This window comes from Protopterus annectens, chromosome 8.part0 (genome assembly GCF_019279795.1).
Source record: "Protopterus annectens isolate FY-2018-M chromosome 8.part0, PAN1.0, whole genome shotgun sequence".
Lineage (NCBI taxonomy): Eukaryota > Metazoa > Chordata > Ceratodontiformes > Protopteridae > Protopterus > Protopterus annectens.
This window is the reverse complement of record NC_056741.1, coordinates 889,835,297-889,862,282: the sequence shown is the minus strand read 5'-3', so window position 1 is coordinate 889,862,282 and position 26,986 is coordinate 889,835,297. Positions and strand designations below refer to the sequence as shown.

The window sequence follows — 26,986 nt, the reverse complement described above, 5'->3', positions numbered from 1 at the left end:
ACACAAACGAAGCTAAAACTAAAAATACACCAAAAAAATGAAACCGGACAGGTACAGCACGGGCACGGACTGTTTATTAAAGTAAGCGCTTTCGGCCAAGGAAATCCCTCATTATTAAAGTAAGCGCTTTTGGCCAAGGAAATCACTCACTATGTACTTATGAGCAAACAAGGTGACTTCAAGATCTATAATTACACAGTGTTAACTGTCGATCAAGCATTAATAGACTTTTTTTCTAAAGGACTTTCATTTGTCCCTGACAAAAAGGTAAACTCGTTAACACAATTATAGACTTGAAGTTATTTGTACGCAAGTTAAATCTTGCTTTTAGCTTAGGTAATACACCCACACTACTTAACACCTACAAAGTATCAAGTGTTTTTAATCCCCCATTATATGGTGTCTTGAGTATCTTTGAAAAACTATGTGAGATAGACTTAAGGGCAACGTTGAATTCACATGCGTCTGCTAGATTAACGAAAAGTAATGTTTCTAAGAATGAGTTGGATTTTATTTCCCTCCTAAATGAATGTAATATAAGGGTTATAATGCCCGATAAGGGAGGGGGTCTTTATGGATGAATATTTTTATGATAGGAAGATGTTTGAACACCTACAGTCAGAAACCTATTTGAAGTCAAGTCTTAATGAAGTACACTCAGCTTATAGAAAAATTAGAGGAGTGTTAGATGATTTGTTTTTGGAAAGTAGTATTGATTGTGATACTTTTCACTATTTAACCATGCCAGCCCCAAGGATCCCAACTTTATTTGGCACCCCGAAAATCCACAAGGATTTGGTGGATCCCCCTTTCAGACCAATTGTGGATGGAAGGGAATCCATAACTTACGCGTGTGCCAAATATGTTGATGGCATTCTCAAACCCTTATTAAAGGATGAGTCACAAATTTGTAAAGACTCTTGGGGTTTTCTGGAGCATATTAATAAAATTGAGTATGATTCTAACTATATCTTCCTAGTGGTGGATGTAAAAGATTTGTACACGGTAATTCCCCACCAGTTAGGGATAGAGTGGACAAAAAATTTTATGTTGCTCAAAAAGGCAACCAATGACCAAATGTATTTGGTAGAAACTCTCTTGGACTTGGTACTATCAAATAACTTTTTGGTGTTCAAAGATCAGTTTTTCCTCCAGAAAACAGGGATAGCCATGGGGTCTCCTTGTGGGTGCAGTTTTGCAAATAGTGTTTTGGCATACTGGGAACGACAATTTCTGTTTAATAATGATATGTACCAACAATTTGTCACCTGGTATATTCGATACCAAGATGACATGTGTTTTCTATGGAAAGGTCAACTGGACCAGGTACCTAATTTTATTGATAGCATCTCAAGGATGACCAATTTTCTTCATTTTACCTACACTATTGGGGTAGATGAGATCAATTTCCTAGATGTTAAACTAAGTAAGGACAGGATCAATAATAAATTTAAATCTATGATCTATAGAAAACCCACCCATTCAAATTCCTATCTTCATTTTACTAGCAGCCATCCCTTTCACCAAAAAAGAAGTGTGGTGAAGGGTCAGTTTGTCAGAGCGGCAAGGATGATCTCTGAAAAACAGGAGTTTATTAGTGAATGTGAAAATATATGTGAAATGTTTTCTAAGAGAGGATATCCAGAAGCTTTAATTAAAGATATAATGAAAGAAGTACGGGTTAAAAGAGAAACAGGACATTTTCGGCCCCTCTTGGATGGGGGAACACTACAAACTAAACAGAAGGATAACACGGATAAGGTGCCCCCGATCAATTTTCTTTTTACATATTGTATAGATTTTTATATAATTAGGGGAATTATTTCTAAAAACTGGAACATTCTCTTGGAAGACCAGGTATTGGATAAAGTAGTGGGACAATATCCAACATTTACATATAGAAGAGGGATGAACCTGAAGAACCTTGTTGAAAAGACTGCAGTTAAATCTAGAGTCAATAGTGTGGGCATGTTTAAATGTGGTATGTGCCCACAGTGTAAAAACATTTTGCCTGGGAGTAAAATTAACATTAATGATAAAATTTATTTTATTAATGGTAAATACAACTGTGAAACTAAGGGGGTAGTGTATGTTGCCTTGTGCAAGAAATGCCCTTCCTTCTATATTGGCAAAACAGAGAGGTCATTAAAGAAAAGAATTTATGAACATCTGTATGCCATAGGGAGAAAGGACTTGACTAATGCACTTGCAAGGCATACTTGTGAACATCCTGAGCATTCCTTTTTGTTCACAGTGGTTCACCAGGTAAAAAGTGATATTAGGGGTGGTCCATGGCAGCTACGATTGGAAGAACAAGAGGTATTTTGGCAGATTAGAACATTTGCACATTTACCCCCAGGTTTAAATGAGTATGCATCCATAAAATGTATTCTTAAATTAAAAGCATTAAGGAGATGAGTTTGTTTATCATATAGCATCAGTAACGGAGATATATATAAAAAATATAAAAATAAATAATTTATTTTTTTAAAGTTACAGAATGTTATTATTACGATGGTATTTAAGTTATTAATTTTCTTTTTGTATCTTAGTTTTGAATGTATTTATTTATTTATTTAATTATTTCAGTGATTTATTTATTGGTATTGGCTTAATAAAGCTTGCTAAGCACTGTTTTACAGGGCATACCTACACATTGCTAGGAGTTCTGTTGAATAATTAGGTTCTATAATATAATAATAATAATATATTTTTACAAAATGCTTTTATAATATATTTTTAATTTTTAAAATGTTTAAAAGCTAATGGACATGAGAGTAATAGTACTATAAGGTACTAGCCCTTTAAAATCTGGGCTTGAAGTTAGTTAATTAATTTCGATAATTAATTTATCTTAATTGTCTTAATTTTTTTATATAAAAAAGTGTAGCTGTGTGTATTTTTGTAATAGTCTGAAGAAGGCTGAGGGATTTCCTTGGCCGAAAGCGCTTACTTTAATAAACAGTCCGTGCCCGTGCTGTACCTGTCCGGTTTCATTTTTTTGGTGTATTTATCAAGCATTATCCTCTTTCTGGGCTCTAGCTTCCCTCTTTCAGATGGCATGAAAGTTCTGAAGGGCTTTGCACCCTAATTATTGATTTTCTACAGCTCTGCTCGAACTATCTTTGGTCTGGGAGTATGGAAAGTGCCCTTAAGCTCTGGAAGCTGGCCGGATGTTATATTCTGTGCAGGATATAATCCGTATAACTAAGGCTACTGCAGCAGCGATCATTCAAATGTTTATTGTTATGGTAAGTTTACTTAAAATACACTTTCTCTCTTCTACAGAAAAACCTAGTATATTTTTAAAGGAGCCATTGGTTTGAGTTTTATTATTATTATTATTTTTTTATTTAAGAATTTCATTACAAGTTGAATTCTTTCACTGAATGTGCATAGCCTTTTTCCTGTGTGCATACAGTTTTTCTTCTACCAACATATCTTAATCTATATAACAGTTATCCCCCTTTCAAAACAGTAAGTATGGATTTAACCATTCATTAAACAACAACCTTCTCTTTCCTCTTATTACTATAGTTACTAGTGCACTTTGGAAGATATTATGTTGTTGTCGTGACTTTCGGCTTTTCCCGGTTAGGGGTTGCCACAGCGGAACTCCGGTCCGCTAATGATTCGCAGTTGATTTTTACGTACCGAGTTGCCAGCCCTGATGCAAAACCATCAACGAAGGTATGCCCATTCACGCATGTCTCCACGCAGAAGACTCTCTAACTGAGAGTCGAACCGGACAGCGTCTTACTGTGAAGATATTATATATGTATTTATTAGTAACATATAGTTGCCATCTTGGTGCTAACATGGCTAATCTGACTGCAGAAGTGTCAGAGGCTTTATTTGCAAGTTTTACAGGACTGCGTGCTATTACCTATGATAGCCTCTTCATACAGTGTATCAGTTTGAGTTTACAAAAATTTACCAAATTAGAAAATACATATATGTATAGTTTTTGTTTATACTGTGAGATGTACATGTTATCAGCAGCTATGTTCACACTTGTAGTCACAGTACAGAACTTAATGAAGGGAGCTGAGAAGATGTAGCATTAAGTGGAAGTGAATGGCAGTGCCAAAACTTTTGGAGATACTGAAAGTTTAGGCAATAGGTGTGAGCATGTGTAGTTGAGTGTTCACAGTTTAGGGATAGAGTATGGGCTAGAGAGAGATTCTGTATTGTGCATGTATACTGCTGTGTGAGAAGTGTGTCTTTTTGTCTATTTTAGTGGTGCTATTAGAGAAGGAAGGTTTAGTATTACAATATGTAAGATCGGGATTAAGGCAGGGTTAGACTTAGGGTTAACAAATATAAGTAAATAAGTAAGGTGTTACAGGGAGGTGAAGTCCCCCACTCTTACTCATATGTGCTAACCCTAATCCTGTCCCTGCCCATACCCCTAAACCTACACATCTAAAATCCTTTTCCCTAACAGTACCACCATGCAGATGGACAGATTGTGTCTGCAATTTAGCAGTTATTTTTTTTTAAAAATCTGATCACAATAGGAGACTGATTTACTGATTTACTTTAAAATCAGTATAGTTTTGGCTAATATCCCAACCACATAGATATCTGTGTGTGTGTGTGTGTGTGTGTGTGTGTGTGTGTGTGTGTGTGTGTGTGTGTGTGTGTGTGTGTATGTGTATATATATATATATATATATATATATATATATATATATATATATCACATAACCATCTTGTTGGTGTTTAACACCACAACCCCACAGCTTTCTGTACCTCAGCCATTGTACTTAGCTTTATTACAGCATGGTGTATCTAGAGGTCTCTTTTTTATTGTCAAGTTGCACGATGTTGTCCCCTCCCAAAATGAATATGCTTTTACTATAGCCTGCATCCTAAATATATAATTGGAGATGCAACAGTTGCACTAAAAGTCTCATACTAGAATTGTAGTTGGACATCTAGTAATATAACTGGAATGTATCACTTAGAGAACACTTATCTTTGTTGCTAGCTCACTTTGCATTTTTTATGCTTACATAGTAATTCATTGTTTCCTTTACATATTTGAAGAATGGAAATTTTATATTGCTGAGGTGGCCCAGATATTGCCGGGCATTGTCTGAGCCTGTTGTATATGTGGTGCTTGTTATTTTAAGTATTATTATTCTGAAATATAGCAACATGCTTAAATGGCTTCTACTATGCACCTCTGATAGGCACTTGAAGGAAGATACGTAATTAATTTTGCATCTGTTTTTCTGGTGCTGGTGATGAAAGAACTAAAGTCAAAAGCAAAAGGTGCTGGCCAAAAAAAATCTTAAACATTTAAGATATGAACCTCTGTGATACCAAAGATAGATTTAAAATACACAGATTTGAACAAGGATATTTATAAAAGTTCCACAAAGGAAGTGAATAATGGTGGAATTCAGTAATGACCTTGGTGGTGTAATTAGTGCCACGGTAGTATGCAGTGCAGAGGCACTTTACAGCATGAGCTACCGTACTGAAATATATCATTGCTTGTCATCTAGTGTAGAAAACATTGTAACAAGACCATGTAATAGTAGAGCTTATTTTATGTCAGTGAAACTACAAAGAAGTCTTACATGCAGGATCACGTTCAGCACAGGACTGCATTGCTGTGCTGATCTGTTGTGTGAAACACAGATATAAGTAGCCTGATTCTGCTTCCAGTGAAATACCTTTAAAAATAAATGGTTTCCTTGGCAACACCTCCTTGAAGAGCCAAAAAAGCAAAGCGGAAAGCACAGCAACAAACACCAGTAACCAGAGAAATATTGTGAAGAAGCCAGTGAGCATAATTTAACTAGTGAAGTACCAAGCACTAAGCATAGTTAATTTGTTTTGACTTTTGGTTACACTGAAGATAATCTATGTGTGTATATTGGGTGACAACCTTTAATCTGCGCAGACCATATCTGCAGTTGAATTGACATTGTCAGTGAACAGTACTTTAGGCAAAACATACTTTGGAAGAAGAATGCATTTATTTTTGAAAGTGAACAAGTGGTATATGTAAAAGTAGGAGCTTCTCCTTCAGTCTTATATTTCAAGAACTCAGAAAAGACATGTTTTAGTGAATAGTATAATAGTTTATCTTGGAACATATATCAGATGGGTTTTTGTGATTATAGATTAGCACAGTACGCCAACCACTACTAGGAAGACTGTGGTGGTGGTGCTGCGGTAGCGTTGTCGCCTCACAGTTAGACGTTGCCTGTTCGATTCTCAGTTAGAGTGTCTTCTGTGTAGCAACATGCGTGAATGGACGTTCCTTCGTTGAAGGTTGTGCATTAGGCCCAGCAAGCCAGTACATAAAAATCTACTGCCAATCATTAGCAGACCGGAGTTCCGCTGTGGCGACCCCTAACCGGGAAAAGCCGAAAGACACAAACAAACAAACAAACAGTACACCAACCACTCTGTTGCTTTTGTTGTGGAAGTTTCTCCAGATACAGTACTTGAAGACCTTGCTGTAGCTGTGTAGTACTTCTTGGCAGAAACTGTCCAAAACAATGCTTTTCTAGTACTCCTTCATGTTTTATACATCATGTACGAGTTATGAAACATATTCAGTTAACTACTGATAGTAACCAGTGGGAATCCTATGTGTGTGTTCCAGTCACGGAAAAACAGAACTGACATTTATGACCAATTTTCCTGTCATTGTATCTTAGCAGACTTACTGAGTGATGCTATAGGTACTGATAGTTTGTGAAAGCGAGCATCATTTTGATTCACAGTAAATATGTCATACACATGGAATACAAACATCATGTCAAATACACAAGTAATAAGTAAAAAAAGGACAGACTGGCTTGCTTAATTTGCATGTAATCCACATTTACGGTACCCTGCCGTAATATGCTAAAAGAAATTTGCATTTACTTCAGGTTACTTTGAATTTCTGTGCTGTTTTAAAATTAACCATGCCTGGAATAGTATTTCTGCATTTTACTTTTAAGCCTTCCTTCTAGTATTAGTTTATATTTGCTTCTTTTTCTATATTTTATTTAGATGCCAGTTTAACAGATTTGTGCAGGGATGAGTGTAACACTAGGTTCATGTAAATTGCCTCAATATATGTGACAAACAGATGATGTAGATATCTCTGTATATACTGTTGCTTACATTGTTGCAAGTGTGGGGTCAGTGTGAATCTGTTTTTTGTTAATAATTTGTTGCATGGTGAGACCATGCAGATAATGTTATTTTAGGTGTCTTAACCTAAGGGTTTTGTTTATTAGACAAGTACAGGCCTTGGGACTCAGAATGTAGTTTACAGTTTATGTTTTTCTCTATTAGTCATGTGTTATATTGCTAGAAGATAGTGCACTGTAATGTTTTCATGAGTGGGAGCCACAACTTGAAATTAGTCAAAGAAATGTTGTCATGTAACTAAATTCAGTGGCTCAGAAGGTAGTGCACTCACATTTGATGCTGGAAGACCAAAATGCTGTGTATTCTGTTCCCAGCCCAGATGCTTGAATTACTTTAGTCTGGCAGCTCAGAGGATTAAGGCTATGTGCTATTAGCTTGCAACTTCCATGGGTACGGGGTTTGATTTCTCTAGACTTCATTTGGATTCTGTGTGACCAGACAATGCACTGGGGCAGTTGGGAATTTTGGGTAGGTTCCTCAATGGTTGTTTGGACTGCATGCTTAGTAACTAGTTATGAGCCTATAAATATTTTTAACAACATTTAATTGAAAAATTTTCTCGTAAACTTCAGGGATAAAAATATGAAATAACGTACAACAAATATAACAATTAAAAGCTGTTGGAAAGAAAACATTGAATAAAAACAAACTATATAGAATATCTGCAGATTTTACATTAAAACAGTCCTGGATGTAATTGTATCATATAGGAGATTGCTTAAAACACTCTCAAAAAGACAGTTAATGTACTTAAGTGTAAGAATAAAAGTAGAAGGAAGTATATATGAGCAATGATGAATACAGACAAAAAATACAGAGCAAACTAAAATGTTTAAAATAGGGTTCCATGCCTCCAAAAAGATATGCAATTTGAAATTCATGAAAATGAATTGCTTTGAAGGATTTATTGTGTTTAATAGCTAAGTCAGATAATTCAGACCAATTAACAGTTTGTAAAGAGTACCATTTTTTTAGTTATACAAAATTTTGTCATGGTAAATAAAATGATAAATGCTCTCAACAGGATAGATTTAATTTTTGTGGTGATAAGTCTAAAATAGCAAATTGCCATAATTGCCATGTAATTGGTCCCATATGTGAGTAGTGGGAATGGATTTTTTGCTGGGCTTTGTTCCATATTTTTTGTAGGTAAATTCCAAAATATATGTAGAATAAGAGTTTTGGAGACCACAAGCAGTACAGTTGTTGGGGAAATACTTATTGTAAAGTGATTTCTTAATGGGAGTGATGTAAGCATTATTTATTAACATAATCTGCATATAGTAACATTTTTGAAAGGGGTAATTGATGTTGAGTATAATTAATAAGTTATTTATGCCATTATCTTTAACTGCTGGTTCAAGTTTTTGCAAGAAACAAAAAGTATGAGTGATTTCAGTTTTGCTTTTAAAATTCTTTGCATGTTAAGAATAATGATTTTGGAGGTGAGTGCTTTGGTAAATTGTGTCTTATCTGGCTGTGTGTGACCTATGTCATAGGATGGTTTAAGTGCTTTGGTGATTATATTAAGAGTTGAACAGTAGCTTTTAGGACCTTGAAGAGATTCATATATATGAGACTGTGAAGTGGAATTTAATGACACTATATCCCAAATAGTGCACATTTTTAACAAAGGAAAGGGATTAAGGTTAATTATATTGTTTAATAAATTACTAGGATTGTTATATGTAGGCTGGAAGAGGTTATCAAACTGGTCTAGGTATAAACTTTTTATTAATTGTTGAAAATTATCCATGTATTGCTTTGATTTGTTTCTATTTTTATTTTTTCATACTACTTGATTTTAAAAATGTTATAGAAAGAGGATTTAGCTGAAATTTTTAATGCATCTGGATCAGATATGTATCCATGCTGGTCCCCTTGTAGAACTGCTGAGAGTGAAATTAGTAGACTTATAGAGTCAATATGCTATAATGATTAAAATGTAAATCAAAATGTAATTTCAAACCTCCATGGTCTTCAGGATGAATTAGTTTATTATAATCAATTCTTATTGATTTTGGGATTTTCTCAAAACAGAACCACTGGCCATAGCCCTGGAAGAAGTATCAAGAGAGTCATATACACACTGCAAGCAATAAGTACTGATCTGTGCAATGGAAGAAACAAAGTTAGTGAAAGCAGATTTTTCCTCACAAGAAGAAACTGCTGCTAAAACATTCCTCATACTTTAGTTACAATTTGTTAGAAACTTTAACTTATGAGATTGACAATGGAAAATTTTGAAAATCAAAGTTAGAGGTATACATTTTTTTCCCATGGCTATCAATAATTTTCCCATCCTTATCAGAGATAGTAGGACTGGAATTAAGTGCTTAGCAGCAGTGGGATCAACTAAAGCTATAGCTGCTGGGTCAGGTTTGGAAATTGTATGTAAAATTTATTTAAAAGAGTGGGGAACTTTTTAAATTCTGTTTTTTTTTCAGGGGCAGATGGCTAGCTAACAGGAAAATTGCAGGCAGTAACACATACATCCTCTAAAGCAGACAGAACTTGAGGAATGGGTGAAGTTTCTGGAAACTCCTAAAACAACTTGTATTTTTCTGAGAGACTGAGAAACCACAGTATTCTCCAACTGAAAACAATGGGACATTCTAGAAATAGTTTCAGAGAAAGATAATCTCTAACTGTGGGTGGGGGTGGTTCAGAAACTGAGTTCCCTCTTAGTGTAGATTAGAAATCTGAGAAAAAACATATATTTATCCCTGCATCTTCATTCAGAATTTGAATCTCTTCAGGAAAACAGTAATCCCTCTTTCTTTTATCAAAAAATACTTTACAAGAAGGATCATTAGCCTGAATTAAATTCTGAGCCAGACCCAGTAAACTAATCCTGTCCAAAGAAAATTGAGGAGGAGTAGATACCTGCTTGGTTTTCTGTTTTTTTTTTTTTTTTTGGCAGTTAAAAATAGGGCCAACTGTGGTATTAATGGGAGCAGCAGCTTGCTCAGTGATAGACACATCACTCTGACACAACAGTGAAAACTTTTCTGTTCCCCTCCCAGGACCAACAAGAATGTCTCTCCCTTGCCACTGAGGGGACCCCAACACCCGCAGCAGATGTGGCTAACCCCAAGTCAATAGCGATTCTAGGTGCTACACTCTAGTGATCTAGGGTAAAAGATGAGTGAAAAAAAAATAAAACTCAGCAGGGTGAATAAACAGCTCGAGAGTTATGAAATACACCCCAGAGACACTGGCGGCTTGGCACATAAACTTTTATAAACTCAAATAAACAAACAGTCTTAACAGTGTAATAGATGAGTGGTCTGAGTTACAGCAAATGGCCACAGCAGAGTCACCCACTTGTGGTTGAGGCAAATTGGCAGTAGGAATTGCCAGTAAACAATACCAATCCACAAAATTTAATTTTTGACAGAAAAACACAGTAAAAATCAATGTAAAACACTATGCCAGCCCCACAAAAGTAAAACAAACAGTTTCTTCACAGAGAAAATGGCTTTAGTTACTTTACACCCTTTTGAACTGACAGAAAAAAATGAGCACTCCATTTAAAAGTGCATTACAGTCTTGAGACAATCCGTTTAAACACAACCTTCTAGATTTAAAGTAACATCTGATGTCATTATTCATTTATCCCTGACATGTGGGTCTGGTCACTAATATCGGAACTGACTTGGCCATTGCTACAGCTCACAAGAACCAAAAACTCTCGAACTTAAATCCTACCCAGAATGCTCCTCTCCAAATTACCTCAGATCTTGTTTGCCACTTTCCTGTGACAGACATGTCGCCAACTAGCCCTTGAGCTAAGTGTTATTTTATTCCTTTTCTATTTCTAAACTCTGTCTTGATATAAACATTTTTCTTCAATAGTTTTCATGTTATTGCAATTTCTCTTTATGCTACCCTATTTTTGATAGCTCTCTTCCGCTCCTCTCCATTTTTTCCTTTTACACTTTGGTGTATTCTTTTCTACTATTGTTGGTAGATTTGTGTACCTTCGGGTACGCTGTTCCACCATTATTGGTAGTTTTTATCCTTCCCTCTTTCTACTATCTTTAAAAAAAAATTTTCTCTTGTATACTTTGGTGTATTCTTAACTACCATTTCTGGTAGCCTCTGTACCTTTGGGTACTGTTTTCTACCATAGTTGGCAGTCCCTTTCTTTCCCCCTTTTTCTCCTATCTCTGCTTGTTGATTTTGGTTTTGCTTATAGTGTGTGTGTGTGTGTGTGTGTGTGTGTGTGTGTGTGTATGAGTGTGAGATTCTTGTTGTGTGAATCATGGCTGATAAAGGCAAAGTCAACTCTGGATTTAAGAAATTTCTTGAGTGTGGCCGTAAATGGCCCAATTCTGATGGGCACTCTCTTTGTGTTTATGCCTGGGCCAGGTGCATTTACAGGAAGACTGTTCCATCTGTCACGGTCTCAGTCTCTGGGTCCTGGTAGAAAGGAAGAACAAACTGTTATTAAAGGGAATGATAAAATCTGCCTTTGAGAAGGCCATCTCTGGTCATGATACTAAAAGTAAAATCGATATTTCTTCTCCATTCTCGTCTTCCTCCTCTTCAAAAACTGACAAACCTAGAAAAAGAAGGCGATTGGTGCCAGCTTCTCCTTCAGCTCACACGACCAAAAGAATTAAAACTTCAGATGTTATGTGATCCTATCTCGCCTACATTCTGACTGATGGGTTCGGAGCCGATCCCTCGGCTCCGACTCGGCACGCTTATGCCAAAGAGCGAAGTCTCTTATTGGCTGAGCTTACTATATCCCAGGATGCACCACTACCAGTCCCCCAGATCTCGTTTGCCGCTAACAAGCGAAGACGTGGTCTCGAGCTGGCTGAGCTAAGTAGTGGGTTATTTTCACTAACTTTCTGTCAGAAATTTGCTAATTTCTAAACAAAAAGCTGTTTTAACGGCTACTCTGTTGTTGTGTGTGTGTTTGACAATTTTTCTGTGGAAAATTTGTGTGTGATTGATACTTGTTCTGGTTACAGGCTCCCTCGGTCTATAGGGCCTTCCTACTGGTTAATTCCCTTTTAAAACAACCTTAGGGTTTACTTATTCTTTGTTTCCTTATACGGTTGTTGACTGTTGTTCAATTTGTTTTTTTTGTGAACGGCAAGTTAATCTTGACTTAAAATAAGTTTGTCAGTGAGAAGTACTTATTTTTTGCTTATAATGTCTCAAGCACCTAGGCCTTCGGGCTTTAAAAAGTGCACTAAATGTAACTTTAAGATGTCTATCACGGATGACCATTCTCTGTGTGTATATTGTTTGGGCGCCAAACATTTGCAGGAGTCCTGCAGCGTGTGTCACGCTTTTTCCTCGAGGGTCCTCCAAGAGAGGAAAAATAAGCTGATATTAAAAGGCCTTATAAAACCCTCCTTTGAAGAAGCTTTAGCATCCTCTCCTTCTCCTGCTAAAAAGAAAAGGGCGTCGGCTCCGACCAGTCCGTCGGATCCGACCGCCAAAAGACATAGGCAGGCTTCTCCTTCGGCTCCAAGGACTTCGGAGCCGAGGGCGGAACGGTCTGCCTCGATGCCACCAGTTTCGACTCCTCTGGCTTCGGAGCCGATGGCTGGGGCATCGAGAGGCGGGTCATCTTCGTCGGCTCCACTGGTCTCGGAGCCGATGAAGGTTGTCCGCTCAGACACTTCCTCCTCGGCGCCTAAGTCCTCCTCGGCACCGATGGAAACTAGTTTGGGTATTCCTTCTGCGCCGATAGTCATCGAGTCGCCTCGGAGCCGGTCCCCTAGCCCCTTGGGGCCGTTGGAGAGGCCATCTCGAACCCGTTCAGTATCCTCTAGATCATCGAGGATGTCAGATTCGGACATAGACAGGGTGCTCCAAAGACTGTTCCAGTCCCCAGTCTTTCAAAAATTTGTTTCGGCTCCGACCCAGTTGGCTTCGGAGCCGACAGCCCATGCCCATGTCATTGCCATTCCTCCTCCGACCACTTCGGCTACGTCGGAGCAGATGCTGTTGGAGCCGGTGGAGGTCTTAGGGTCGGCTCCGACCCTTACTCCAACCCCGGCCTTCGGGTCCGAGTTTGGCACACGGACTTCTTCGGCTGGACCCGGGGGTGACGTTTCGGGACCTATGCTGTCGGACCCGAGCCTCCCTCTCGGTGCTTCGGCTGCGGGACTTCCGTCTGCTATCATGGCTCCGGGGACCGGACACTCCCAGGATTCTGGGGGTCCGGCTTTCAGAGCTATGAGGAGTGCCTTGGCCAAGTCTTCTTGACCATCTCTCCGGCTTTACCGGCACCTTCCCTGGGCGTGGAGACTGGGTCTTTGGCAGTTCCCCTGTCCTTAGGCAGCGGAGCCTCGGGGCCTGAGGTCACCCCCACTGGGGGTTCCCCTCCTCCTGAGGGTTCTGAGTTGTCTTCAGAGGAGCCCCCAAGGAAGAGATCGTGCAAGAGGAAGCACGTGGACTCCCCCGAGTCTCTTACATCGGACACTGATCTTGATGATGCAGAGGGGTCCCCAAAGTCGTCCTCGGATGATGTCTCATTTGCAGACATTTTAGAGATCCTCAAACAACGAGGCGGCTGGATATCCAAACCCCCCTCTGCTGATGAGTCAGTGCTTCTCAAGGCCTTTGGGGCTCAGCCCTCCGCCTCCTGGGTGTCTCCGCCTTCGACGAGCTCCTGGATTTGGTTTGTCGGAGGGCGTGGGAACATCCAGATACCGTGGAACCAGTGCCTTCTCGTCCTAACAAATTTTTGTCTGCCCCACCCGAGAAGGAGTTCCTGACTAAAGGCGTGGCTGTAGATGCCATGGTGGTGGCATCTGCTACACAACAGGATGTGGCAGAGGCTTCAACGTCCGTCCATCCTCCTAATAATGAGTCTAGGAGCATGGACCGGTACGGGAAGTGCACCCTGACTTCAGCGGCCTTTACACTAAGGTCCCTGAATTATTTGGCACATTTTACCAGGCTACAGAGGGATCTGGTCAAGGAGCTGTCAGATTCCCTCTCAGGTAACCTACCTGAGCAGCTAGCCCAGTCGGTTAGCTCTCAGTTGGCTATCCTTACCTCGATTTCTAACTCGTCCATGAGGCTCATTTCATATGCGGCTGAAGGGGCGGGTAGAGCGGCAGGCACAGGCTTGGCTCTACGGAGACAAGCCTGGCTCCGTTTGTGTCATTTTGCGGAGGCCTTCAAGTCTTCCTTCACGACGCTCCCTTTGATGGGTCCTCTTTGTTTGGACCTAAGGTTAAAGACACTCTTACCCGCTGTGAGCAAGAGGGAAAAACTTTATCTGCCGTAGGTGCACGTTATTCCACTCCCTTTCGGCCTTATCCCAAGGCTAAAGGAGGAGGGAAGATGTGGTTCCGCAAATCACGTAAGTTTTTTCCTCAACAGCAGGAAGATTCCCCTTCCAGAGGCAGAGGACGGGGAAATTTTTCTGGGAGACGCCGTCCCAGGGGGCGGCAGAGGGCCCCGCAATTCTGGAGACCGCGAGTCCTTTCGTGGCTCTTCATGAGGGATTGCCCGGCTGTGCTGCTCCGGAGCCAGTCGGGTGCCATTTTGCCAAGCATCTAAAAGCCTGGGAATCTATCACTCAGGACAGATGGGTGCTTCGGATTATTGCCGGAGGTTACACCATTCCCTTCACACACTCACCCCCACCGTCCAAAAAGATCCCGGACCCACCACCCAGTCAAAGGGAAATTGCAGCCGCAGAAGCGTCAAAGCTGCTAGAAAAAGGAGTCATCCAACCGGTCCCCACAGACCAGATCGGATCCGGAAATTACTCAAGGTTCTTTTTAGTGCCAAAAAAGACAGGGGACCTGAGACCAATATTGGATCTCAGCAGATTAAACCAATCCATCATGAAATCCAAATTCCGAATGGTCACGTTACAATCCATTCTCCCATTGTTGGAGAAGGATGTTTGGATGTGCTCCATAGATCTCAAGGACGCCTATTATCACATACCGATACATCGGGCGTCCAGGAAGTATCTGTGCTTCAGCCTGGGAGACAGTCATTTCCAATTTTGTGCACTGCCCTTTGGTCTCACCACAGCCCCCAGGGTGTTCACCAAGTGTTTGGCAGTAGTGACTGCTCACCTGAGGAGTCTTGGATTCCAAGTGTTTCCCTATCTGGACGACTGGCTCCTGACTGCCACCACCAGGCATCTACTAATGGACAACCTCAAAGCCACCATTTCCCTGGGTGCTACCCTGGGAATTACATTCAATTGGTCAAAGTCTGTCTTGCTGCCCTCTCAGCGCATAAGGTTCATAGGAACAGAGATAGACTCAAAATTGATGCGTGTCTTTCTTCCTACCGAAAGGATTCATACTTTACAAGGTCAAGTTCAAGCCCTGCTTTCAAGATCCAAAGCCCCAGCCAGGATGGTCCTGCAACTTTTAGGTTTGATGTCTGCCACGGTTCTCCTAGTTCCTCTGGCAAGATTGCACATGAGGATTCTTCAGTGGCTGTTATCGACTCAATGGTCCTTTCAGAATCTCCCCCTCAATCACCCCATTATGATTACAGAAACGTGCAAACGGGACCTCCGCTGGTGGCTTCAGCCGTCCAATCTGAATCAGGGAAGACCTTTTGTTATCCCCCCTCCGGTGGCCACCCCGACGACGGATGCCTCCCAGACAGGGTGGGGGGGGCATTGTCTGGGCAGGTTAGTTCAGGGTTCCTGGCTTCCAGACGAAACCCTTCTCCACATCAATGTATTGGAAATGAGGGCTGTACTTCTGTCCCTACAGGCCCTCCACAAGTTTCTCCCTCAAGGCATTATCGCTATCCACACAGACAACATGTCGGTGGTCTGGTATCTAAACAAACAAGGAGGGACCAGATCTTACCCCCTTTGCAGAGAGGCCATGAGGGTGTGGGAATGGGCTGTAGCTACCAACCGTTTCTTGGTAGCGACCCACATTCCAGGGAAATCCAATATATTGGCAGACAGATTAAGCAGGACAATTCTCTCTCCTCACGAGTGGTCCCTGAACGAAACAGTAGCAGCTCAGGTTTTCAGAAGATGGGGGACACCGTGCTGCGACCTGTTTGCAACACCACAAAACACAAAGTGCAAAAGGTTCTTCTCCTTGACTCCACATCAGGGGGAGGCAGCTATGGATGCTCTAGCACAACCTTGGCCAACAGGGCTACTTTATGCTTTTCCTCCGGTTCCACTTCTCCCCAAAGTCATTCAGAAAGCTTCTCAATTGGAGTCCACAATGATACTAATTGCTCCACACTGGCCTCGTCAGGTATGGTTTCCCTACCTGAAGAAACATGCTGTGGACGATCCTTGGTTTTTGGATCTAACTCCGGATCTGTTAATTCATCAGTCGGGACGACAACACCAGTCCCTTCGCACTTTGAAGTTGACAGCTTGGCTCCTCCACTTCCGACCTTAGTCAGAAATCACACCTTAGACCCGGAAGTTATTCACATTTTATCTTCGGCCCACAAACCCACCACTAAGAAATTGTACCTCAGTAAGTGGAAGAGGTTTGTTATCTGGGCTCAACTTAGGGGCTTAGACCCTATCACTGCCCCGATTCCAGAGGTTTTGAAATTTTTAGCATCCTTGTTTAATCAAGGATCTTCAGTCTCTACTATTAAAGTCCAACTGGCAGCTATCTCTAAGTTTCACGAATCCATGGATCCACCGTTGATGAGCAGCAGATTATGCAAAACTTTCATTAAAGGTGCGGGGCTGTTAAGACCCCCAGTTTTTCATCCTGCGCCTCCGTGGGATCTTGATTTGGTACTTCGTGCCTTAACATCTTCCCCCTTCGAACCGGCTGCTACATGTGAGTTAAAATATCTGTCTTGGAAAACTGCCTTCTTAGTTGCAATTACCTCTGCAAGAAGAGTTTCAGAGATTCAAGCCCTATCTATCAAACCACCGTACTTGATTTTTCACAAGGATAGAGTATCACTTAGGCCTAACCCATCTTTTGTCCCAAAGGTTTGTTCTAATCTCTGTCTCCAACAATCTCTAGAACTACCAGTTTTCTTTCCAAAATTCTCTAACGAAGCGGAGTACACTCTCCATAAATTGGATGTTCACAGGCAATTGCGCTTCTATCTAGACAGGACGCAGCAAATTCGTAAATCAGACCAGTTGTTTGTGTCCTTTTCAGACAATAATTTGGGTAAAACCATCACTAAAGCTACTATCTGCAAATGGATTAGAGATTGCATAACTCAGGCTTATTCCTCTTCAAATAAGCAACTTACAACATCTATCAAAGCTCACTCTACCAGAGCTATGGCTACTTCTATTGCCTTTCATTCCAAGCTCGCTATTTCTGAAATTTGTGCTGCGGCTACTTGGTCCAACCCGCACACTTTCATTTCCCACTATAAATTGGATGTGGCATCTAAAGGGCGAGCATCATTTGGTTCCACGGTACTCAGGAGTGTTTTCCAGTGAGCCACCCAGGATTCAGGTGCTAGGGACGCTGTCCCATCAGTCAGAATGTAGGCGAGATAGGATCACATAACATCTTTTAGTTATGTACTCACCATAACTTCAGATGTTTGCGATCCATCTCGCCTACATTCCTAATACCCACCCTCCTTCCCCCTGCCTTGGAGATCAGAAGAGATTGAACGGTTTTGAGTTCTACTGTTTTATCTTGTTTCATCTGACGATGTTATATAAGCAGTGCGTGCATGTGTGCATGTATGCGGACAAACTAGATCTGGGGGACTGGTAGTGGTGCATCCTGGGATATAGTAAGCTCAGCCAATAAGAGACTTCGCTCTTTGGCATAAGCGTGCCGAGTCGGAGCCGAGGGATCGGCTCCGAACCCATCAGTCAGAATGTAGGCAAGATGGATCCCAAACATCTGAAGTTATGGTGAGTACATAACTAAAAGTTCCTTCTTCCAGTGTGGAACTGGGAGTAACCTTAAAGGACACTTCGGCACTGACCTTGGTACCGAAAGTTTCCAAAGACCAGGCCACGGTGCAGATAGTCTCTGTGCTGTCTCTCGCTCCAAAACCAATGGCTTCAGTGCCAAAAGAAAATAATGAGTTATCATTTATTGATTGTCCTAGGACCAGATATTCTCTATCTGTAGATCCTTTTTCAGGTCAGTTACCTAGTCCCTTTTTGGAACGACCAAAATCACCTTCTACCCAGTCAATTCATTCCACCAAGAGTCTAACAGAATTGGATGTGTTGAGATTGGTGGATCAGCTTCTTATGGCAACTGGAATTTCAGTTATGTCCATGGTTTCAGTCCTTTCCAGTGCTGGAACCCATCCTTCTTTGACTCCAACCACTCTTCCTCCTCCAACCTTCTCTGAGGCCTTGGAGATCCCGGCTCCAAGTTTCCCGGTGCCAGCTGTTTCAGTCCAAGCCAGAAGTCCATCTCCGGTGCCAGTTCCTACACTAAGTTCTTCAGCTGTTTTGGATCTGGAGACTTTCTGGGGTCATGGCTAAGCTGTCCGTTCCAGGGGGGCACAGCTCAACTCCATTTTTTTTCGGGGCCATCACTGCATCTTAGGGCTTCGACACGCATTAGTTTGACCCCAGCTTTGGCTTCGAGACCAGTTTCCTCAGAGCCAGGGGGCATGGGTCTGAGGTAGTCTTTGTTGGTTCCAGGGTCCCTTCCCTCTTCGGGGGGACAAGCCTTTCACTCCATGGAGAGGGCTCTGTCCACCATGGGCATTCAGTTGTCTCCATCCCTATCGGAGCAGTTTCCTGGTCCTTTCCTCATCCAGAGTCTCAGCCAGTTTCAACACCTGGACAGTGAGCATCGAAACTGCAAGGGTCACCTATACAGGTCTTGTTCTCTTCTGACACCCGCCCAGATCATCTCACTGGTGAGGTTCATCAGAAGAGGAAGTGTAAAAGGAAACACCTAGATTCTCCAGAGGAATCCATCACAGAGGACACTGATTACAATGAAGGGGAGGGTTCCCCATGGTCATCCCCGGAAGACGTCTTCTTTCGAAACTTCCTTGAGATTCTTAAGCGGAGGGGTGTCTGGACATCCCAAAAGCCCTCTTTGGAGGAATCAGTGTACCTGCAGGCTTTCGGCATTCAGCCATCTACCTCTTGGGTAACTCCATCTGATGATGAGCTCATCAGGTTGATCTCACAGCAGGCATAGAAAGCCCATGACACCATTGAACGCATCCTCAGGAGACCAGACAAAATTCTAACTGCACCCAAGGATCATTAGTTTTGGGCAAAGGAATTACCGGTAGATGCCATGGTGGTAGCAGCGGCCACAAAAAAGGAAATGGCAGAGGAAAGTTCCACTATCCATCCTCCTAATAGAGAGTCTTGGACGATGGATAGGTTTGGCAAGCAGATTTATTCTTCATCAATCTTTGCATTATGGTCTTTGCACTTTATGCACGCTTCACCAGACTTTAAATGGATCTGATTAAAGAGTTATCAGATACCCTGGCAGGAGTCATATCTGGCAAAGCCCAAGATAAGGTTGCTTCTCAGTTGGCCACCGTAGAGTCCATTTCAATTTCGTCCACGAGGCTCATAGCAAATGCAGCCAAAGGGACGTCTAGAGCAGCAGGATCAGTTGTTGCCATAAGGAGACATGCCTGGATGCACTTGGGTGAATTTGTGGAGCCATTCATGTCTTCATTCATTAATGCCATCTTTGATGATCTTCCCTTTTTGGCCATAAAGCTCAAGAAACTTTGTCTAGGTGTGAAAAGGATGGAAAGATCCTTTCTGCAGTAGGTATATGTTTTTCTACTCCTCGATGGTCCTATTCTGGGAACCAGCAGAGCGGGAAAATGTGGTTCAGAAAGTCCAAGGGCCTTTCCAGGACACATGTGGCAGTGGCTTCCCCAGGGGCAAGGGGGGAGCTTTAATGGAAGATGCTGTCCATGTGGCAGAGGTAGCTCGCAAAGTCAGGGTTCCTGGGATACTTTTTCTGGTAAACCCTACCAGTGTCCTGAAAGGAGGCCTGATTGCCTTCCTCAGGAAGCAGTCGGGGGGCGGCATTTATTCCTGCAGCAACACTCCTGGCTTCAGATAACTTTGGATGTTTGGGTGCAGAGGATCAGAACCAGAGGCTACACCATACCCTTCCTTCTACCCCCACACAATTGCAAGAAAATCCTTGATGTTCCACCCAGTCAGAGGGAACCAGCAGTATTAGAAATCCAAAAACTGCTAAAAAAAATCATCCAAGCGGTCCCGCCAGACTAGATAGAATCCGGGATTTACTCAAGATTCTTTTAGTGCCAAAAAAAGATAGGGGACTGCAGACCAGTTTTGAAAGTGTTTTGAAAAAATCTGTTCAACAGACAAAATTCTGGATGGTCACAGCTTATTCTGTTCTCTCATTTCTAGGGAATGACGATTGGATGTGCTCGATAGATCTCCAGGATGTGTATTACCACATAAAAATTGACAAGCAGTCCGGGAGATTAATCTGCTTCTGGCTGGGAGGTAGTCATTATCATTTCAAAGCGCTGCCCGTTGGTCTCAACAGCCCCAAGATTGTTCATCAAATGCATGGCAGTACTAGCAGCTCACTTGAAACTTTACGGATTCTGGGTGTTTCCGTACTTAGAAGACTGGCTCATTACCGCTCCCACCAGGCATCTTCTAGAACAAGTAAGAGACTACATTCTCCAGACCTGCACCAACCTGGGAATTACCGTAAGTTACAAAAAGTCATAACTGACTCCTACACAAACTTTAGAGTTCATAAGGGAGGTTCTAAATATCAATGATTGCATAGCCTCCCTACCTTATCTAAGATTGCAAAAGATCAAGGCCCAAGTGCAAAAAATTGTCAGAAGCAAGAGAGTAGCTGTATGACTAGTCTTACAAGCCTTATGTTCGACGGCAGTGGTCATATCTTTAGTTCCCCCTGACAAGATTTCACATGAGATTTCTACAGTGGTTTCTAGCATCTCAGTGGTCCATACTGTATCAACCAATGTGAGATCAGATTTTGATCACCAACCATTGCAAGAAAAACCTGGTGGATTCATTCAGAGGATATTCTCTTGGGCTGCCCCTTTGTCATGTGCCAACCCCAAGCCACAGTGACCACGGAAGCCTCCCAGATGGGGTGGGGGGGCATTATCTGGGCAAGACTGTCTAAGGCACTTGGTTCTCTTTGGAGGCCAACTTGCATATCAATGCTCTAGAACTGAGGACAATGCTTTTAGCATTGCAGGCCTTTCAAACTGCTCTCCTCACTGGAATGATTGTGATTCAAACAGACAATATGTCAGTAGTTTGGTACATCAACAAGCAGGGAAAAACCAAGTTTTACCCCCTTTGTCAAGAAGCTGTCAGAGTTTCTAGCATCTCAGATAATCCTCTGGGTGATCGCTTCCAACTGCTTTCTAATAGCAATGCATATTCCAGGGAGTTACATTGTGAAAGCAGGCAACTTGAGCAGATGCCTTCTTCTGCCTCATGAATGGTCTCTCAGTCCCAAAGTAGCGGAAACATTTTTCATCGCTAGGGCCAGTCTTACTGTGACCTGTTTGCATTGCCCCTGAACAACAAGTACAGCAGCTGCTTCTCCCTGATCCACCCTCTGGGGGAGTCCCCAAGAGATGATCTCCTGCACAATTGGCCCTCCAGACTTTTATACACCTTTCCCTCCAATTCCTTTAATTAAAAAAATTCTAAAGAAAGTAATCAGTTTGAAGAGCAAGATTATCCTCATTGTTCCCTTCTGGCCTTGACAGATTTAGTTCCCCTTTCTTTTTCCTTATCTGATTCAGCGGCCATGGACTCTGGACCCAGATCCAGATCGCTTGTCCCATCCAGCGGGATTAGCTCACCCAAACCTTCAAAACGTCAAGCTCATGGCTTGACTTCTCCAGATCCATTGATTGCCAGTCATAATAAACTTTGTTCCCCAGTTCATAGGATTCTTTTAGCCTCCCATAAGCCTTCCACTGGAAAACTCTACAATAGTAAATGGAAGAGATTTTCTTTCTGGGCTCGTGTTAATGACAATGACTCCTTCTCCGCTGTTGTCGATAAAGTCTTAGAATTTTTAGCTTTGCTCTTTGAAGCAGGGGCCTCTTCCTCTACTATCAGGGTTCAACAAGCTACTATTTCAAATTTTTATAATAGATTTAAAAAATATTCCTTAATTTCTCATAAACTTTGCAAAGCGTTCTTAAAAGTGACCCTGATGTTAAAACCATATAAGGATCCAGCTGCACCTTGGGATCTAAACTTCGTGTTACAGACAATAGTGTATTCCCTTTTTGAGCCTACTACAGACTACGACTTGAAATTCTTATCTGGAAAACTATTTTTCTGGTAGCAATTACTTCTACCAGAAAGATTTCAGAAATTCAAGCTTTAGCTTGCAAACCACCATATTTGATTTTCACAAAGACAGGGTTTTCTTAAGAACAAACCTTTCCTTTTTACCAAAAGTGGTGTCAGAAATGAATATCAATCAGACAATCAGTTTACCAGTGTTCTTTCCCAATTTCTCAAACAAAGGCGAATACTGGTTGGATTTACTAGATGTACATAGACAATTGCACTTCTATCTTCATAGAAAAAAAGACATAAGGAAATATGACCGTTTGTTTCATTTTCAAGTACTTGATTAGCTAAGCCAGTCTTCAAGGTTGCCTTATCTAGATGGCCAAAGGACTGTATATCCTTCATATACAACAAGAGGAAAGTTGAATTATCTGGGTCTGGTAGGGCACACTCTACTAGAACCATAGGTATTTCAGCAGTTTTTCATGCTGAGGCTTTTATGGATGAAAGTTGTGCAGTAGCGACAGGGCCTACCCCACATACCTTTGGTACTCATTACAAATTGGATTTGGTCTCTAGGGGAAGAGTGTCATTTGGTTATTTGGTGCTCAGGAATATCCTTCCATGAGTCCTCCCAAGATATAAGGTTGCTGGGGACTCTGTCCCATATATCAAGGATAAATGAAACTTGACAGCATCAGATAAATAAGTTATGTACTTACCATAACATTCCATCTGTGTTGTCCATCTTCATTTATCCTTGACTCCCCACTTTCCACCCCCTTGCCATTCAGGTCTTTTGGTGGAACAAATTATGGTCCTGGTTATACATTTTTTCTTACCTGACACCAGATATTGTCTCTATAAAGGCATTATTAGGATTATACCTTCTGTCATTTTCTATCTGCAAACTCAATCTGAGGTAATTTGGAGAGGGCATTATGTGTAGGACTTAAGCTCAAGAGTTTTTAGTTCTCGCGGGCTGTAGTAATGGTCGAGTCCGTTCCGATATTCGGAACTGAACCCATGTGTCAAAGATAAATGAATATGGAAAACACAGATGGAATGTTATGGTAAGTACATAACTTCTTTTTTCCTGAAGAGAAAAGTAATAAAATGTCAACAAAGTTAAGAAAATTTAAGTTTTTTCCCCCAAAGGGAACTTATCTGCCCAGGAAAGGAAACAAGCCAGCCATCAATCCTCGAAAGACTCAGAGAAGCGTACTCTTTAGTGGCAGTAAAGCTCTGAAGCGCTTTGCACCCAAACTTTCTTTTAGGTAGCTCAGCTTGAGCTGTCTGACAGTTTGGGCACATAGAAGGTGCCCTGAAGATTTGGAAGATGGCTAGCTGTTATATCCTTGGAAAGATATAACCCATATAGCTAAGAGTTCTGCAGCAGTGATCAATATGATGAGCATTTCCTGTAACATGGGTGCTTAATTTGCACTGCTTGTTCACCAGTTGTTAAGATGGATTGATGAACCAGTTCAGCAATGCTAAGGAAGAAGGTGTAGGTCTTACACTGTGTAAATTAAGATATGTAGGTTATTCCTCCTATATAACTAATTTCACCAGAAATCTTTCTTCATACTAAATACTGTAGATGTACATGACAGTCTGTGTACCACTGAATAATGATTTTTATGATTACCAAAAGCCCTACCTCTTCATTCTCAGAGACAGATTTTAGTATAGTAATTCTCAAAGTAAGTTTTTATGGCATAAATGACACACACAGTTTTTTTCTAATATGTTTTACTGGGGCTTTATGAATTAGGTTCACAAGTTAATAATAAGCTAACTACCCTGACAGGCCATTGTCACCCTAGCTAATAACCTGAGGTTAGAATCAAACTTTGTACCTTGTGTCTAGGAGGTAAATTTCTTAACCATTATGCCAAACCCACCCCTGATTTGATTTGAGTTTGATTTAGAAATTTCTACTAGTTAGCTCAATACATGCTGCTGCATACAGATTTCTCTTTAGTATATTTTAGCTACATTGTTACACTGTGTCATTTCCTGCTTACTAGATCGATAGCCAGAACATTCCTATTGAGACTATTTGTTAGTTCTGTGCTACTGCTTCCTATGTACTGTGTTATGTTGTTGTATAGTTTTTAAGCAGGGATTATCAACTATTTATTCTAGATGTCACTTGTTAACTTGATTGTTCCTTGTCCCTGAAATTGAATTGTACCATGCTTCTTTTGTGTTTTGTTGTTGTGCTTTGTATAATAACTTTATGTACTTTTCTGTGATTTTGTTGTGGGTTATGTCATTTTTTTTTTTATCAGTTCCCTTTTCTGAATAACAAACAATAAATAGAAACATAAATATATTGTATTCTATAATTATTTTTTAACAGCATTATAATAATTTATACATTAAAACTACTGAACTGGTGACAGTGTAGTACAGTAGTTAGGGACTATGCCTGTTATCTGTTGATGCTCAAGTTCAGTTCCCAGGTAGGGAATCTTGTCTGTATAATCTGCATGTCTTCTGTGTGTCTGCATGGGTACATTGTCAATCATGTAAGTTGTTCATGAGGTGCATTTGAGTGCTTTGCTGAGTTTGTCTGTCATGCAGTGTACTGGTGTCTCATCTAAAGCTGGTTCTTTGCCTTATGACAGTTTCTTACTGGGATATATTCCCACTCCCCCGCAACCCTAAATAGGATAAAGTGAATACCGGAGAAGAATGAATGAATACCATTAACCCTGCTGTATGCTTATATGTTATGTGACGATACCAGTGTTTCACAGAAGTAACTCAGGCCTGAAATATTGGATTTTATGATGGCAGATTAATATATGGATTATTAAATGGGACTTAATGACTACAACAATGATACAATATTCATTCCCTTAAATAAACAGGTTGTAGTGGCAAAGTCAGAAAAGACAAGTTCCACTCAGAATGTCACTCATGGAAAAGTTACTGTGTAAGAAGGAAATACATCCTAGTGCCTTGTCACTAAGCCTTCTAAGGATGTAAGTAAAATTACATTATTTACAGAACTGCTACCTTGGTAATAAACACTGTATAATTGAAGAATGAATAAATTATAATGCTGAAGCTGTAAGATACATATAATAAACTACTGTCTTATATTTATTTATTGTTTTGTTGAACATACAAAATAAATTTAATGAAGAATGAAAATGTTTTTAACAAGCTCATCCAATCTTACTGACAGACTCTGAGTTACTGTCCTTATTTCCAAAATGCCTAATCTATCAACATTTAAAGAACAGACTTTTCATCCTTGGTCTTACCCCCGTGGAACCTTTTTGTTTTCCATCTGTTAAATACCTACCTCCCACTTGTAACAAAATTCTCCTTTCCTTTATGTCTTGCCTCTTATATCCTTAGTCTAGTCCTCTTGGTCTGACATCCATGCAAAACAGATGCCCACTATAAATATTATCTTAACACTGTATAAGAAAATATTATGACTGTAATTGAAAATCTGTGATTCTCCATATAGTTCCCAAACTGCCATTTGTCATTACTAGTTCAACTTATTTTCTTACTGTTGTATTATATAACTTTTATTTAACTTGAATATATTTTGTTGTAATGTATACAGCCGTGTATCACTTATTTAATGTATCAGATTGAAATCAATTTTATATTCATTTCAATGAAGAAAGAAGGCAAAGTGGTAGATAGGTAGGCCAGTCTGGGATGAAGATAATTTCAAAATGTTGATGAATACATGGTTTAAATCGACAACTACGGTTTCAAAGGCATAGCAAAGGCATAGCAGCAGACATTAAATTAGGGAAAATACCACATTTCAAATAGATGTGGCTTTTGGTATGTCAGTACATACCCTGTTTAGCAATTTGTCTGGTTACTGGAAGTATAAAGTGAAAACATAGGTTTCCATCACAGTCTAATTTATTTAATTCTAAATGACATTTATTATTCAGTTGCCAAACGCTTGCATCATTGTATGGGTTACCCTTTTGTCCACTGTTTATTACTTTACATCTCATTTTCTGTCATATAGGATACTTCGATAAAGGCGCTTCAGGGTAAGACATAAAGTGATTTTATAGAAACAGTGAGACTAGGCAGTTTCACTGACTGACTGAATCAAGTGCAGTTTCTGATTCCACAATACTGACTGAAAACTGCATTCAGACAGTGGTAACAACATAAACTTTTTTTTGGGAAGGTGCAAAGCCTCCCTGCATCTTACACACTGGAGGCTGTGTGCCTGTACTCTTACTATTATAGATAGCTGTTTGTTCATTGTAACTTGAAGGAAAATAGATCTCCTCTACACACATGTACATACAAATACAGACACAATTGCATGCATGCATTTATGCAGGCACGCACTATAGGAGCAGTCTGTTCCAGAGATGGGTAGGTGTTGTGTGATGAATGTGTAACTCCATGTTTTAATTCATCTGCTGGTGAAGATTTAGGTCTCTGGTTTTAGTACTTGTGGAACTGTTAGACTTGCAGAGATGCAGAAGATCCAGGACAGCTGGATCTCTAATGGTATGGAAGCGAGGCACAGATCTCCCCCTCAACAGTCTATAAGATGCTGAATAAAAGGACAGTGTTTCCTACCTGTTTTCGTAG

General features: G+C 40.7%; 1 protein-coding gene across 6 annotated transcripts in view; it reads left to right on the top strand.

Moving 5' to 3' along the window:
• Positions 1–26,986, top strand: part of LOC122809137 (plasma membrane calcium-transporting ATPase 3) — a 4,021,470-nt gene that overhangs the window by 387,256 nt on the left and 3,607,228 nt on the right. The window contains exon 2 of one of the 6 annotated variants that reach the window (XM_044080407.1): positions 25,264–25,377. The exons of the other annotated variants lie outside the window; for them this stretch is intronic. The gene's annotated coding sequence lies outside the window, so the exon portion shown is untranslated. The remainder of the gene's footprint in view (positions 1–25,263; positions 25,378–26,986) is intronic. 6 annotated transcript variants of the gene reach the window in all.